We start from the raw sequence: 16,507 nt of genomic DNA, 5'->3' as shown, positions 1-16,507 counted from the left end.
CTGTTTAAGTTTAGTTGGTATGTCATCCTGTCCAGTTGGAATATTGAAATATTTAAATATTCACATTACCACTGTGACCTTTTGGTCTCCGTTCTATGTGTTAACTGACTCTGCCTTTTGCCCCTACCTTGACCCCCTACAACTATGTGTGTGACAAGCCCTGCTTGAACGCCTAACTATTAGACATCTATATTTAACCTACCTTTATGCCAACAGGGGGTTGAGAACATCAGCTCATAGCATACGATGCTTACTGCACCTTAATGGACCTATGCATTTTTCCTCCTATTTTTTAGGCAAACTATTTGAGCTAAGCATTCCCTATGTGCCCTGTATGTATTTATGTATTGAGGGATGATTAGTAGGCCTACGGGGGGGGGGGGGGGGAATGTACTGAACCCCCTGGGGGAGACACATATCACCACCAGAAATTCTCTGTACCTGCCCAAATGTTTTTATTACCTGTATAAAGAATTTTTAGGTGTATATAACATATCTTTTTATCCTTGATAACAGTATATTGTTTATCTTTGGCTTCATAGCTCCACTTCCCATGGGACTGCACGGGAATGTTTACCTTGGGCATGTTCCAGGGACAGTGGAGCCTGACGCTGGTGGGTGTATAGGACATATGGAATTCCTATTAGGTTAAGTGGTGACATCTTGTGGAGAAATGAGGGTGTACATGTCCGGTCTGGATAGGCTACCGCACCTTCACTTGATTAGACAATCAGCTGACCACTATATATACTGAACTCTGTCCCCCCCACCTCTAGCTCTGAGGAAACTGGCATCTTGCCAGTGAAACGCATCAGCGTGTGCGTCACTTGGCTACCTCTGTGACGTCTGGACTATCATACGGCTGCCTCCTCCTTGCGCCCCTGCCTCCTATTCACTACACCGGACGTGACGTCAGGCCGTATCCGACGGCTCTGGCTTCAGACCAGGAAGTACCTAGAGAGAGAGCGAAGGGAGAGCGCTACATGAGGAACGCCAACTCCGGCTTGTCCTGTCATATCTACACAAAGGTACAGACATCCCCAGATCTCCGTTACGCGCCCGTATCCATGACCTCTACATGGTAAATTAGAAGATCTGCTTCTCATTTTGCACCTGTTATACCATTCACGGCCCTAACTGGAACTTGTTGTTGACTTGAAGGCTGACGCTGTTTGTCCCTTTACATCCGCCATTCAATATTTTTATCCAATGATAAAGCCTATTCCAACACTCCCTAAACTGCGCTCGCTGCTAGAAAATATCAAATGGGATAGAACCCTGGGAACAAAGAACACAGAGGAAAAATGGGAGTGCTTCAAGAGCATACTTAACAAGGGGATTGGCCAGTGCATTCCAAAGGGAAATAAATTTAAAAGAGCAAAACTAAACCCTGGGTGGCTAAACTCCAACATAAAAATGTATATTAGTGCTAAAGAAAAGGCCTTCAAAAAATACAAGACTGAGGGGTCATTGGCAGCATTTAAGCATTACAAAGAGTGTAATAAGAAATGTAAAGATGAAATCAGGGCGGCTAAAATAGAACACGAGAGACATATAGCGGAGGAGAGTAAAAAGAACCCCAAGAAGTTCTTTAAGTATATAAACAGTAAGAAAGCGAGGCCAGAACACTGTAATGGATGTAATTGATGGTTTAGTAAAATGGCTATTTCAACAGTATTATATACAAGCTTATAAACCATTTATACCCATTTATGGTATTTCATGGATTTTATGCTATAGTGCTAATATGCTAATATGCTAATATGCTAATATGTTTTTTTATGCTGTTTACTTATATGAAATACTTTCCTTGCTCAAACATAATTGCCAGATCACTTTTCTCCTGTAAAATCAAAGCAATAAGAAAACAAGAAGAACGGACGATTTCCAAGATGGTGCCTCCAGTGAGGGACACACCTAGGACAGAAGATGGTCATATCCTGGAAGAAAGTTATATGTGCATAGATACATCCAATCAAATAAAATTATAATTTAACTGTCTATCTTAATGCCATGCCTACAGGACATTTCCTGGAGATGTTTTGTAAGGGCTTTATAAGCTCAAAAGGCGGAAGCAATAAAGCAGAACTGTTTCACCCTGACTGTGTCAGTGTCAGCATTTCTCTGTGTGCACACATGCATTACTCTTAAAAATTAGGCCAGGGACGGATATAACTATCGGCATTGTTCCGATCCAAAACAACACATTGGCCCCATAAAAGATGACAAAGGAAATATGGCCACTGAGGACAGAGAAAAGGCGGAAGTGTTAAATAATTTCTTCTCTTCGGTCTTCACAAAAGAATCGGGGGGCTACACGAACCTTGCTTGTAAGGCTGAACTAAATAATACACCTCAGGAAGTGCCGCCATGGCTAACAGAAGATAGACTTAGAGCTAAGCTAGAGAAACTTAACATAAATAAATCCCCGGGACCGGATGGTTTGCACCCGAGGGTTCTTAAAGAGCTCAGCCAGGTGATTGCCAGACCATTATTCTTGATCTTTAAGGATAGTTTACAGACGGGTATGGTGCCAGCTGATTGGAAAAAAGCCAACGTGGTACCAATATTTAAAAAGGGGCCGAGATATATCCCGGGAAACTATAGGCCGGTCAGCCTAACATCAGTAGTCTGCAAAATTTTGGAGGGGATGTTAAGGGACCACATACAAGACTTTAGTAATGAAAATGGTATTATAAGTAGTAATCAGCATGGATTCATGAAAAATCGTTCTTGCCAAACCAATCTATTAACCTTCTACAATGAAGTGAGCTGCCACCTAGATAAGGGAAAGCCTGTGGATGTGGTGTATCTGGACTTTGCAAAGGCCTTTGACACCGTTCCCCACAAACGCTTACTGTACAAACTAAGGAAGGTAGGTATGGACCATAAGGTGAGTACCTGGATAGAGAACTGGCTCCAGGGGAGAGTCCAGAGGGTGGTGATTAATGGGGAGTACTCGGATTGGGCGGGTGTGGAAAGTGGGGTCCCCCAGGGTTCTGTCCTGGGACCAATCCTGTTTAATTTATTCATAAATGATCTAGAGGAGGGGATATTGAGTACAATCTCAGTATTTGCAGATGATACTAAACTAGGCATGCCAATATCTTCTATGCGGGATGTGGAAACCTTGCAAGCGGACCTGAACAAAATAACGGGGTGGGCAACTACATGGCAGATGAGGTTTAATGTTGAAAAATGTAAAGTAATGCACCTGGGGGCCAGAAACCAGAAAGCAAGCTACTCACTAGGGGGGAACCTCTGGGTGAGTCTAGGATGGAAAGGGACCTGGGGGTACTGGTAGACAACAGGCTTGGCAGTGGCATGCAATGCCAAGCCGCTGAAAGCAAAGCCAACAGAATACTGGGATGTATAAAAAAGGGGATTCACTCCAGAAATAAAGAGATTATTCTCCCGCTCTACAAGACTCTGGTCCGGCCACATCTGGAGTATGCTGTCCAGTTCTGGGCACCGGTCCTCAGGAAGGATGTGCTGGAACTGGAGAAAGTCCAGAGAAGGGCAACAAAAATGATTAGGGGAATGGAGGACATCAGCTATGAGGAAAGACTACAAGCACTGAACCTATTCTCTCTGGAGAAGAGACGATTGAGGGGGGATATGATATCAATGTACAAATACTGTACTGGCGACCCTAGCATAAGGAACAAACTATTCAGAGAAAGGAGATACAATAAGACACGTGGCCACTCACTAAAACCTGAGGAAAGGCGGTTTAACCTTAAAGTGCGTAAGGGGTTCTTCACTGTAAGAGCGGTAAGGATGTGGAATTCTCTTCCACAAGCAGTCGTATCAGCAGGAAGCATTGATAGTTTCAAAAAACTAGTAGATGGGCACCTTAGAGACAACAACATACAGGGGTATACAATGTACGGTTAAAAGCAAACACACACATCATAGGTTGAACTGGATGGACTGATGTCTTTTTTCAACCTCACTAACTATGTAACTATGTAACACTAGCCCTTCTCTAATGAGGCATTTTTTTTGCGGTTCAATCAATTTTTGATGTTCCATGGTACCTGGGACTGTGCTGGATTTCTTTGCTTTATTTGCTCACCTTATACTAATTACCGGCATTCTGGGACAGTGCAATACCGAACCTTCTACGTTATCACAGGTCCACTGTGTATTTTTCATCAGCTTTCTACATCAATCCGGGTTGATGGTTGTCCATTTACTACTGTTTGTTTTTAATTATTTTATTGTATTTGGTGTACCACATCTTTTCGACTGTATATAATCTTCTATATTGGCACAAGTGCCTAAATAAAGTTTCTACACATTTTTGCAATTTACCTCAGTGGTGCCCCTTGTTGATCTCTTTTTCTGTGGAGGATCCTTTATCTTCTGCAAACTTTTTCTATATTGTTGCTGAGCTTGATCAACGGTCACCCTGCGGGGGATTTTACTCTTGAGTGAATTTCTCATTCATATAATCATTAAAGGCCGTTTATGGGAACACCCTTTAGGTTTTTTCCATCTCCTGTAATATGTCTGCAGTCTCTGGCCATCTCCTGTACCATGTCTGCAGTCTCTGGCCATCTCCTGTAATATGTCTGCAGTCTCTGGCCATCTCCTGTAATATGTCTGCAGTCTCTGGCCATCTCCTGTACCATGTCTGCAGTCTCTGGTCATCTCCTATAATATGTCTGCAATCTCTGGCCATCTCCTGTAATATGTCTGCAGTCTCTGGCCATCTCCTGTAGTGTCTCTTTGGTGTGTGAGTGATGTGAGGTGTATATGTTTTATACAGGCTGCTTGTGAGTGTCCTTACATAGACACACCCACACAAAGAAAAAATTTACACACGTATACTGACAAAACATACACACACACACACACAAAAGAAAATTACATGTATACTGTCATTACATACAGAAGAAAAAAAATAGGTAATAGTCCTGCCCTCTGCACTTAGCCTCCTCCTGAACCCTGCATGGTGCATCCTCCTGAACCCTGCACGTAGCCTCCTCCTGAACCCTGCACGTAGCCTCCTCCTGAACCCTGCACGTAGCCTCCTCCTAAACCCTGCATCCTGCACGTAGCCTCCTCCTGAACCCTGCAAGTAGCTTCCTCCTAAACCCTGCACCCTGCACGTAGCTTCCTCCTGAACCCTGCACGTAGCCTCCTCCGGGATCCTGAACCCTGCGCTGAGCATCCTCCTGAACCCTGCACGTAGCATCTTCCTGCACCCTGCATGTAGCACAAGCATACAGGGGGCACACCGACCACCAATATGCAGGGCCACTGGTTACCAGTCCACAGGGGACACAACAAATCAAGTAAAACAACTACCATGCAACTAAAAAAATCTCAAAAGCAATAAGATAATCTTGTTAGCTGGTTCCCTCATCTAACGTGCAACAATAAAAAGCCAAGAATGCAGCACTGCCCTACACTCCATCTATAATATTCAACAAATGGACTTATAAGTGCAATGGTGACACCTATACATGAATATCCAGTGCAAATCCACCAATGTATTGCAACATAGTAGTGGTGGTGTCACCCCCCTCTGCAAAAATATTTAGAGAAATTGCAGAGCTTCAATGTGCAAATAATGATGAAATCCCCCACATACAATAATAATAACAGATATTGTAATCATTCTGTGTATTAGAATATAGTAGTGATGGTGTCACCCTCTCTGCAAAAGGGAAGAAATATTGCAGTGGTGAGACCCCCCAATATATAATCATAATACAATGTACAATTGATGTGCATATTTTACATTTTATTATAATTATATATGGGGGGGGGGGGGGTTGTTTCACCACTATTTGCACATTGCAGCTCTGCAATATTTCTTACCTTTTGCAAAGAGGGTGACACCATTACTCCTGCCCGGATTGGATTTGAATTTAGCCGCCCCCCCTCCAAGTTTTTGCTCTATCTTATCCTCTTAACATTTGGTAGTCATATCCCAAAAAATTCCAAACAGTATCTTTATCTTCTTTTTTCTATCTCATGGAGGAAATGTGAGAAATAACGTATATATCTTACAATCATTCCATAAACACATCCCAAATACACCGCATATATCATTAGAAGAAAATATGCTTATAAAATAGTTTAACATTTGCCAGAAATAAATAAATAAATATGTCCCCGGATTTCATTTTAAAAATCTGGTCACCTTACACTACGAGACGTTTCTCGGGGCTACAGATTCTCTGCGCTCCACAAGGTGGGGATCTTATTTCTACCCAGACAGGAAGTCTCTATGGAAGACAGGAAGTGATGTCAGCTACAGACAGGAAGTTCCATGAGGTAAGAAGTAGTGAGGAGACATTACTGGAAGAGACAGCAGAGGAGGTAATAAGTTCTTTCTTTCTTTCTATTTACACCCAGTAACTCCCCCGTCATGTCCGTCCTCTTCCTCCATAGTCACTGTGATGTATTTTATCTCCAGCAGATGATGATACACACATATATTATTATTTTTACTATTATACAGGATTTGTATTATGCCAACAGTTTGCACAACGTGAGGGCAGACAGTACAGTTACAATGCTAATTAGAGCTTACAATCTAAGAGGGAGGGTCAAAGGATACAAAATGCATTTACTGTGGGAGATGAGCTGGTGGAGAAAATAAAAGTCCAGTTAGGTGGGGGAGGAAAGGCTTCTCTGAAGAGAGGGATTTTCAGGGATGGTCTAAAAGTGGACAGACAACTTGGGATAGGGAGTTCCAGAAGATGGGAGAGGCTCAGGGGAATTCCTAAAGACAAGCATGGGAGGAGGTGACGAGGGAGCTAGAGAGCAGGAGGTCTTGGGAGGAACCGAGAGAACGATTTGGTAGGTATTGTGAGACTAGGTTAGTGATGTTGCTGAGAGCAGAGTTGTGGACACTGAATGGAGGCCAGTTGAGGGATTGGCAGAGAGGGGTGGTGGACACTGAATGGAAGCCAGTGGAGGGATTGGCAGAGAGGGGTGGTGGACACTGAATGGAAGTCAGTGGAGGGATTGGCAGAGAGGGGTAGCAGATGCTGAGTGGTTGGTAAGGTGGATAACCCTGGCAGCAGCTTTCATGATGGGCTGAAGGGGAGATAGCCAAAGTAAAGGTAATCCAATGAGGAGGAAGTTGCAAGAGATGACCAGTGAGGGAACTAGGAGCTTCATGGTGTCATTGATTAGGAAGGGGAGTATTATGGAGATGTTGAGGAGGCAAGCTTTGGGCAGTTATTAGATGTGGGGCTGAAAGAATAGTTCAGAGTCCAGGATTACACCTAGCACTCTGAAATGCAGGGACGAGTGGATAGTTGAGACATTAATTTTGACAGGGAAGTCAGGGGAAGGGACACGTGCGGGAGGAAATATTATGAGCTCTGTTTTGGATAGATTGAGTTTGAGGAAGTGATGTGGCATCCAGGCTGATATGTCTGTTAGTAAATTAGTTATATGTGAGGAGACTGATGGAATAAGATGAGGGGTAGAGACATAGATTTGGGTATCATCAGCGTAGAAATGGTATTGGAAGCCATGGAGGCTATAAGCTCACCCAGGCAAGAGGTTTAGATCAGGAATAGGAGTGGTCCAACAAAAGAACCTAGGGGGACCCCAACGGAGAAATGGAGAGGAGGAAGTAAAGTTGTGACGCTGAAGGTGTGGTGGGATAGGTAGGATGAGAACTAGCAAAGAGTACAGTCACAGGGACCAAAGGATTGGAGTTTTTTTTTAAGGAGGAGAGGGGGTGGCCTACTGTGTCAAAGGCAGCAGAGAGGTCCAGAAATGGGAGTACAGTAAACCCCCGCTCCATCGCGGTTCAGTTTTTGCGGTCCCGGTATATTGTGGTTTTTTTTTTTGTAATGTTATTTTACTATATAAATCATTAAAAATGAAATATTTTTGTGTTTTCCATAGCTCTTGCTATGTCTCTCAGTATCTTTTATGTGTTTAAATGAGTTTCTATTGTTTTAAAAGTGTGTTTAAAGACCTTAAAATGCTTTTACACGTACAGTGACAGTAAAAAAAAACATGCCTACAATGCATTTTAATAGGGTTTTTCTATTTCGCGGATTTTCACTTTTTCACGGCTGGGTCCGGAACGTAACCCATACAATGGAGGGGGGTTTACTGTACAGAATAGTGTCCATTGGATTTGGTGATTAGCAGATGATGTGGGAGTTTAAGGAGAGCAGTTTCTGTAGAATGTTTAGGATGAGATTGTGATTGAAAGGGATCAAGAAGATTATTTTCAGTGAATTGGGCGCTCAGTTCATTGCAAACTAGACATTCAGGAAGTTTGGAGGAAAAGGGGAGCAAGGAGATGGGGTGTAAGTTGTTCAGATTGGTGGGGTCCAATGAAGGTCTTTTTAAGTATGGGAGTGAGGCCAGAAGAGTTGGAGATATTGAAGATGTGGGTTACAGAGTGTAGGATAGTGTCAGAGGGTGACCGCAATATTTGCAAGGGTACAGGGTCCAGGGGGAAGGTGGTTAGGTGGGTGTTGAAATAAGTATAGCAACCTTGTCTATAGTAGCAGAGTTGAAAAAGGGAAGAGTTGATTGTCCGTGTGAATATAGGGTGATATCTGTACAGCTGAGATCTGATCACAAATTGTATCAATCTTATTTTTGTAGTGATTGTCGATCTCCTGGGCAGTGGATCAGTTAGTGGATGAAGGCAGTCGAGGATGAAGTAGCATTGAAAGTAGAGAAGGGTTTGATGTGGACAGGATGATAAGTTGTTACCGACAGTGATAAAATAGGTCTGCTTGGCATTGAGGAGACAGGAATTGTATTTTTGGAGGGCAGATTTATATTGGTTGAAGTCTTTAGAAGACTTATTCTTACACCTGAGGCGCTCAAGAGATATTTTTTGAGACTTCTGGTGTCATCTGTTTGCCAAGGTTGTAGTGGTCGTGGTCTGATTCTGTTTGTACTGATGGGGGCGAGCTCACCCAGGTTGGAGGACAGAGATCTATTGTAGACAGAAGTGGTTAGATTGGGGCAGGGCATGGGTGAGATTTTGTCAGAGGCAGTCAGTAGCAGAGAAGAGAAGGGTTCAGGTGGGTTAGGTGGTGAAGGTTTCTGCGGGTAACTGTTGGGTGGTTGGAGGGAGAGGAGGTGAAGGTCTGGGAGATTATGAAACTAATATTGTGGTGATCAGAGAGGGAAAAAGGATTGTTGGAGAGGTTGCACATAGTGCATAGGTAGGAGAATACATAGTCAAGGATGTTGCCATCAGAGTGGAAGTGTGAATCTATTGCTTCAGGTCAAAAGAGGAGGTTAGACTGAGAAGTTTAGAAGTAGCAGGAGTGTTAGTTTTACCAGTGATGTTGAAGTCACATAGGATGATTTTGGGAATTTCAGAAGAGAGAAAGTAGGGTAGCCAGTCATCAAGAAAGGTTGATATGGGTCCAGGTGGCAGATAGATCACAGCAATTCTAAAAGAAACTGAAGAAAATTGATAACTACAATGTGCCTCAAATGAGGAGAGTGACCGAGAGGCAGGTGGGGAAGTACCTGAAAGATGCTATGTGGGGCTAGAAAAAATCCTACTCCACCTCCCTTCCATCCACAGGGTCTGGGGAAGTGAGTCCAGAGAAGGCCATTATAGGAGAGGGAAGCAGAAGCAGCAGTGTCGGATTCATGAAGCCAGGTTTCAGTAACAGCAAGTAGTTAGTGATAAAGAGGTCATGGACAGAAGCTAGTTTACTATAGACAGAGCAGGCATTCCAAAGGACACAAGAGAAGGGGAGGCTGGTTTTGGGAAGAAGAGGGTTGGAATCTAAATTGTGTGGATTGCCGCTGTTGCCAGAGGCCATGGGGTGATGGGAGAGGTTGGGAGAAGCAGAAGGGTGAGGAAGGTAATATGAGATTGCAATTTATATGAAGGGACATGCCTCAGGGTTCTGGAGGTTTTATTAGCATGTGGGTTTAGAATTAGCAGGTGAGTGCAGTAATAGGGAGAGGACAGAAGTGAGGGTGATCTATACAGGCTGCAGGATGGAGAAGAGGGGTGAAGAAAGAGAGATTAAGGAGTGAGGACACAACTGTCAGAAGGATTGGTAGAAAGTGCATGTTACAGGAAGGAAGGAGAGCTTAATGGTGAAACTAGGTCACCTGCAGTCAGTTTGGTATTTTTCAAAGTAGTTTGCTGTGTATTCTCGCTTTGTGCAATCGCTGAAGTGCAGAGCCGAAGTGCGCCCACTTAAATAAAGAACCCACTTATAGAAAGACGTGTGCTCCCCAGCTATATATAGTGTGGAAACATAGATGAACCCCCTCAGGGTCATAGCATTCCCCCACTTACAGGGCTAAAACATTTCCTTAATTTTGGTGATGTCACCTTTTCCAGCAATGACCTTATCTAATCAGTCTATTATAGAATTACTACATCTATACTAACAATGTCACGCTTAATGTAGGTGGTCAGACACTATAGCTGACTTCTGTGTTCTTCGCCTTTAGCAGCCTCTTTCCCATAAGGCAAGCAGGCCTACTAGTACTCAGTTTCCCCCAGGACTTCTACACAATACTATGGTGCCTGACCACCACATTAGGGCAGGAACAAACTGAGCACAGCAACCAGGTACTTGCGGTTGGTAGATAGGCAGGGTGGTTCAATGACAGTCCAGTTACAAGGCAGGCAAGGTTCAGAATAGTCAGGGTCAAATGTGTAGTTAAAAGGCAGGCAGACATCAGAGAGTAGTCAATATCCGAACCAAGGCCTTCAACAAGGGAATCCAAACAGCAAAGCAGGGCAGACAAACAGACAACTTGGAGCACGTGTTACAAACGCAATATCACAAGCATGAGACTGCAGGCTTGGCTGGCTTTAAGCAGGTTTGGTCTCCATCCAGACATTTACCACATAAATCACCTTGCAAGTGGACAGACAGACAAAATGCATCACAGTCAAAACCAGGATGCCAGAATGAGGAGCAAAAGCACAACTGTCAGGAACCATAAACCAGGCAGAGACAGAAAATGCAGTTAAAATCACACCTTTAATGTAATAGCAAAAATAACAGAACAGGAATGTAGTCAAAAACATAAGCCAGGGTTTGGAAGCAAGAGCGGATAATCAGACAAGCTGGGATCAGAAATCAGCGTTGTCAGAAGCCAAAAATAAGGATCAGAAATTAGAAGACGTCAGCCAGGTCAAGTCATAACAGGAACACAGCAGAGACACACTGGAGACGTTTACCAGGGGAAGGCACAGAGGAAATGAGCAAGGCAGTTTAAATAGCAAAAAGGGGCTGGCTGTAGGCTGGACTAATGAGGCAGGTAATGGTAACCAGGTGAGTCACTGTGGCTGCTAATTACCCGACAGCCGAGCAGCCTCTGTGCAATGAGTAGAGAGCTGCTAATAATCGCAGAATCCCAGCCCTGACAACAACACACTACCGACAAACGGATTATACTACTTTTATTAGTGGGGGGTGGAGGGTGTATATAGGGAGGATTGAAATATGCAAGTCTTTATTTTTAGGATTCAAATAAGAAGAGGAAAACATGTCTTTGCAGTAAATATCCAGATTTATTTTATTTTTTATATAATGATCCCAGTCTCAGATATTCATCTTAAAATGTGATCAGTAAAGTCTCCGGAATACACGGAGATCACAGGAATATGATGTGTCCTGACAAAGCCCAAAGACAAAGTTAATCTTTAATTTTAGGAGAGGTGTGACGCATCCGGGAAAAATTATACTTTGTGTGCAGAAACCTCACATAGTGCCCCCCACAGCTCCTCCTCCCAATGTCCCTCCAATCAGAGTCAGCAAATCCTATGACACTGACCACACAGCTCCTCCCTCCAATCAGAGTCAGAATATCCTATGACATGATAATGACCATACAGCTCCTCCTCCTAATGTCCCTCCTATCAGGGTCAGAGAATCCTATGACACAGAGGTGTAACTAGAACCTACAGGGCCCCAGTGCAAGAAACCATGAAGGGTCCCCCTGACCCCCGGCCAGGGCCCTTCCCACTTTTACCGGGGCTGGAGGGCAGCAGGACCTGGATAGGAGGGCAGCAGGGGTGACACATAGAGGAACAAATCCCCTCCATTTTCCTCCTGCAGCCGCTGAATGCCTATGGGAGGGAGAGGAGGAGAACTTGGAAAAATGGAGGAGATTTGTTTCTCTATATGCCCCCTCCCTCCCTTATCCAGGTGTACAGGGGAAACACATGGGCCATTGCAATTGGGACCCCCTTTAGTTACAACTCTGGGATGAGTGGCAGCGGTGGTGGGGGGATGGGATGATTGGCAGCTGTGGTGGAGGGGGGGGTGGAATGGGATAAGTGGTGGTGTGATGGGATGAGAGGCAGCGATAGTGGAGGGGATGGGATGAGTGGCAGCGGTAGGGGGATAGAATGAGTGGCAGGGGTGGTGGGGGGGATGGGATGAAACGAGATAAGTGGTGGTGGTTGGGGGAGTGGAATGGGATGGTATCAGTGGCAGCGGTGGTGGGGGGTGGGATGAGTGGCAGTGGGGGGTGGGATGGATTCAGTGGCAGCAAAGGTGTTGGTGAGGGAGGGAAAGGATCAGTGGTGCTGGTATGTGTGTGTGTGTGTGGGGGGGGGGGGGGGGGATCAGTGGCAGCAGTGGTGTGGGGGAGGGGGGAATCATTGACAGTGCTGATATTGAGAGATGGGATCATTGTCACTCCCTTGCAGATCACTCGGTCTTTCCTCCTTGCTAGGTCTTAGTATGTCTTTGGCTTTCTTTCTTCCTGTGTCTCCAGTAACTTCTGGTCCCATCATGGGGTCTCCTCACACGGTGGAGAGCTCCTCCCTCTTCACTCTACTGGCACAGCCCAGGTCAGTTGATTTTCTCTTTCAGTCTCCCGACATTGTATCTCCCTACACTGCTGAACTCAATGGATGGGCAGAGAGGATGCGCGGGGCGGGACTGTGTGCCTGTGGGAGTGCACGTTAATGACCGGTGTACTCTCTCCCAAGCAGCGGCGGCCCCCCTACAGTGGCGGAACTCCAGGGCCCCATCGCAACTGCAACTGCTGCAACCCTCGTAATTCCCCCACTGCTATGACATGACACTGACCACACAGCTCCTCCTCCCGATTTCCCTCCAATCAGAATCAGAGAATGCTATGACATCACACTGACCTCACAGCTCTTGCTTCCAATATCCCTCTGACTCTTTATTTCTTGTGCTCATAGGATGTGGGCTGAACCCCAGGCCTCTTTACTTCCAAAGTAGGGCTGTTGGACCTGCATTGTATGTAATAGCAGAAACCTCAGCATGAAGTGGGGTTTAAATAAAAAGAGACCTGACCAGTGAGGTGAGGAGGATTCTGGGAATGTCATTTGATTTTACTATTTGTGTTCATATCTAGAGTTTTCCTCCTGTGAAGTCTGGAGATCATACACATTGCCTCCACCTCCTTCCCTGATAGAATAGAGAATTAAAAAAGAAGAAGATTCAAGAAGTCACCAGAGAGATCATTGAGTTGCTGACAGGAGAGGTGAGCGGTGCTGGGAAAGACGTCATGATGGAGAATCAGCCGCCCCTCACATCACCGGGTAAGAGGAGACTTTATTGTAAAGGAGAGAGCAGTACGGAGGGTCCACCTAGATCCCCCATCATCTGATAAACACATAGAAACAATGTATTCAGTCAGTGTGTGTGTTTCCTACAGATGGATCCAGTAATGGGAACCCACCAGAGAGATGTCCCCATCCTCTGTATTCCCGGGATTCCACACAGGAAGGTCACACCATCCCTCACCATCATCAGGTAGATGAGGAACAATCACTGATAGTATCATTAGGATCTGTACATTATCTGCATTGTTACCATTGATGTCATTTTTATTATATATTCAGAGTGGAAACCTGAGAGATTCTAAAGTTGAGGTTAAAGAAGAGATAAAAGAGGAGGATGATGAGGATGGGGTGATGGAGGAGTCAGAGTTTCTAAAAGAACACAAAGATCTGTATCAGGACACCATGGTGGAGTCATCCAGCTACAGAAACCCACCAGAGAGATGTCCCCGTCCTCTGTATTCTCGGGATTCCACACAGGAAGGTCACGCCATCCCTCAATGTTACAAGGTTGGTGGATTGGAGCATCTAGAACATGGACTTCTGGAGAGGATGTGTTTTTTTTTATATATATAATATCACAATAATAAAGCTTATATCTTCCAGATTATATTTTCTCTCATTTACTTTGTTTAGAGTGGAGATCCAATCGATATAGAATTTGAGGTTAAAGCAGAAGAAGAAGAGAGGTATGTGAGGGATGATCAACAGTCTATGGAGGAGGATGGAATAACGGGGACATTTATAGAGGAGGACACTCCTACAGAGATCAGCATAGGTGGGTCATTAACACTAAATACATTCCTCCACCCATACCACTCACTGATTGGTCCAGTGTAGGGCGGGGACTGGGTGATATCAGCCTGTAATCCCCTGGTCACTTTCCTGAGCTGTGTTCCCCATCCTGTATTCCTTATTTCTCTCGGATAATCTTCCTTCTCTGTGCTGCAGACACAATTTATGTCTCTAGACTGGATTTATGGAGATTCTGGGGTTCAGCTGGCAGCAAAATGTTGATTTTTACCATAGAAGCTGCTTGACCTAGACACCTGGGGTATGTACCTTGGGTCTTCTGCCCCATGCCCGGGTCTAGCAAGATCTCCTACAGAATAATTCTCCCGGGGTTACTTGCTCTGTTATTTGCTGGCTGTGCCGGGTGGAGGGATATGTCTGTATAGTCTCACACCCAAGTCACTGAGTGCAGTCTCAGGAGATAGTAGGCAGCGGTGTGGGACCTCTGCAACTGATTACTGAACACAAATATTTTGACTCCTGAACCCTGCACTATATACTCTGTTGTAAATTACATACTCCTGACCCCTTTACTATATACTCTGTTGTACATTACATACTCCTGACCCCTGCACTATATACTCTATGTTGTATATTATATACTCCTGACCACTGCACTATATACTATATGTTGTACATTACATACTCCTGACTTCTGCTCTCTCCCCTCTACCCACTGTTATATATACACATAATATGGATTCTCTTTTGTTACACCCATTTCCTACCATCTGGACATTTTATATCTGATGATTTGATTGGAGGACAGACTTTTACATGGGTATAATAATGTGATAACATCCTCCAACTTTGGAACCTTAAACAGAAAGTGATAATGAGGGAGGAGTCAGTAACCCAATGATGGTGGTCTTCGTTGTTCTCCCCCATCCTCACTCTCTGACCTCTGGTGGGGCTCAGCCCCGCTGTTATTCATGACTAAATCATGGACTATATAAGGAAGTGCGGGACTTCTTGTGTTGGGAAGATGGCAATGAGTGATAGAGGGGGAGGGGACACTCGTCCTATAATCCCCTCATCACTGTCACTCCTATAAAAGACAGTTCTCGTTGTTTCCTCACTCTCTGACTAAGGTCCATGTAACGGAACCGTCGACCCACACCGTGCTTGTGGTCTTCCGTCAGTATAAGGCTTCCTCCAGTCTGGACATATAGAGATATTCCAGCCGCCCCCCATACAAAAACTAGCCTGAACTTAGCTTGTATGTGTCTGGAAACAACTAACTCCTTTATTAAAACAAGCAGTAGACTTTTATACACTTGAGAAGCATGACAGTCACTACATGAACAATGGCCTGAATATTTACATAAAAGCATCACATAATGAATAGATAACGAGGTAGAGCTGACTCATGGCTAATCCCATCTAGACAAGGTTATCATTCACATGCTAATTAGCTCAGCGTACTTAAGTCAGCCTGGAACCCACTGTAAACAATAGATGAGCAAATCAACATGATTTACAATCCATGGAAGACAGGTGTTTGAGCTGATGACATGCATCTGTTACAAGTCTGATCAACTGAGCAGTCCAAACCATCAATTTTTCTGTCACATAGTTTTTTCAGTCTCAGTGACGGCGAGTACCGTCACAGTCCATGAATAAAGAAATGAACTGGTAGAGGATCAGAGGATCCATTTACTAGTTACCTTGAGGGTGGAATTGTAAGATCCTCAGAGACAAAGCTGGCTGATGTGGGGGAGTCCTGGTTTAGGGGAACCAATCTGCTGATGTCTAGTAATAATCTTTGTATTTCTATTTTAGTACATGGATGGAAGATGAGGAAAACCTCAGAGGATTGTCTCACTTTGTCTCCAGATTGTAAAGTAGAAGATGAGGACATCACACAGTATAGTCCAGGAGAAAACCCGGCTACCTCAAATGTCCATCCGGCACCACACAGTGTAGATGGACCATCGTATTCCTCTTATCCAGAGGAGCCTCAGACTGTGAGGGACGGTGCCGGACCATCGTATTCCTCTTATCCAGAGGAGCCTCAGACTGTGAGGGACGGTGCCGGACCATCGTATTCTTCTTATGCTGAGGAACCTCCGACTGTGAGGGACGGTGCCGGACCATCATATTCCTCTTATCCTGAGGAACCTCAGACTGTGAAGGATGGTGCCATCCTTCCAACAGATAAGAGGTTCTCCTGTACTG

The 16,507-nt window shown here is 44.6% G+C and overlaps 2 protein-coding genes across 2 annotated transcripts in view; one reads left to right on the top strand and one right to left on the bottom strand.

The window, feature by feature from the left end:
- Positions 1–16,507, bottom strand: part of LOC309550268 (uncharacterized protein) — a gene marked incomplete at both ends in the record, with an annotated part of 461,917 nt that overhangs the window by 105,344 nt on the left and 340,066 nt on the right. The gene's annotated exons all lie outside the window — the stretch shown is intronic.
- LOC309549900 (uncharacterized protein) overlaps positions 1–16,507 on the top strand; it is a gene marked incomplete at its 5' end in the record, with an annotated part of 101,551 nt that overhangs the window by 83,834 nt on the left and 1,210 nt on the right.

The sequence above is a fragment of the Pelophylax lessonae genome (genome assembly GCF_965119305.1).
Source record: "Pelophylax lessonae genome assembly, chromosome: 3".
NCBI lineage: Eukaryota > Metazoa > Chordata > Amphibia > Anura > Ranidae > Pelophylax > Pelophylax lessonae.
The sequence above is the reverse complement of the archived record's forward strand: the minus strand, read 5'-3'. Positions and strand labels throughout refer to the sequence as shown.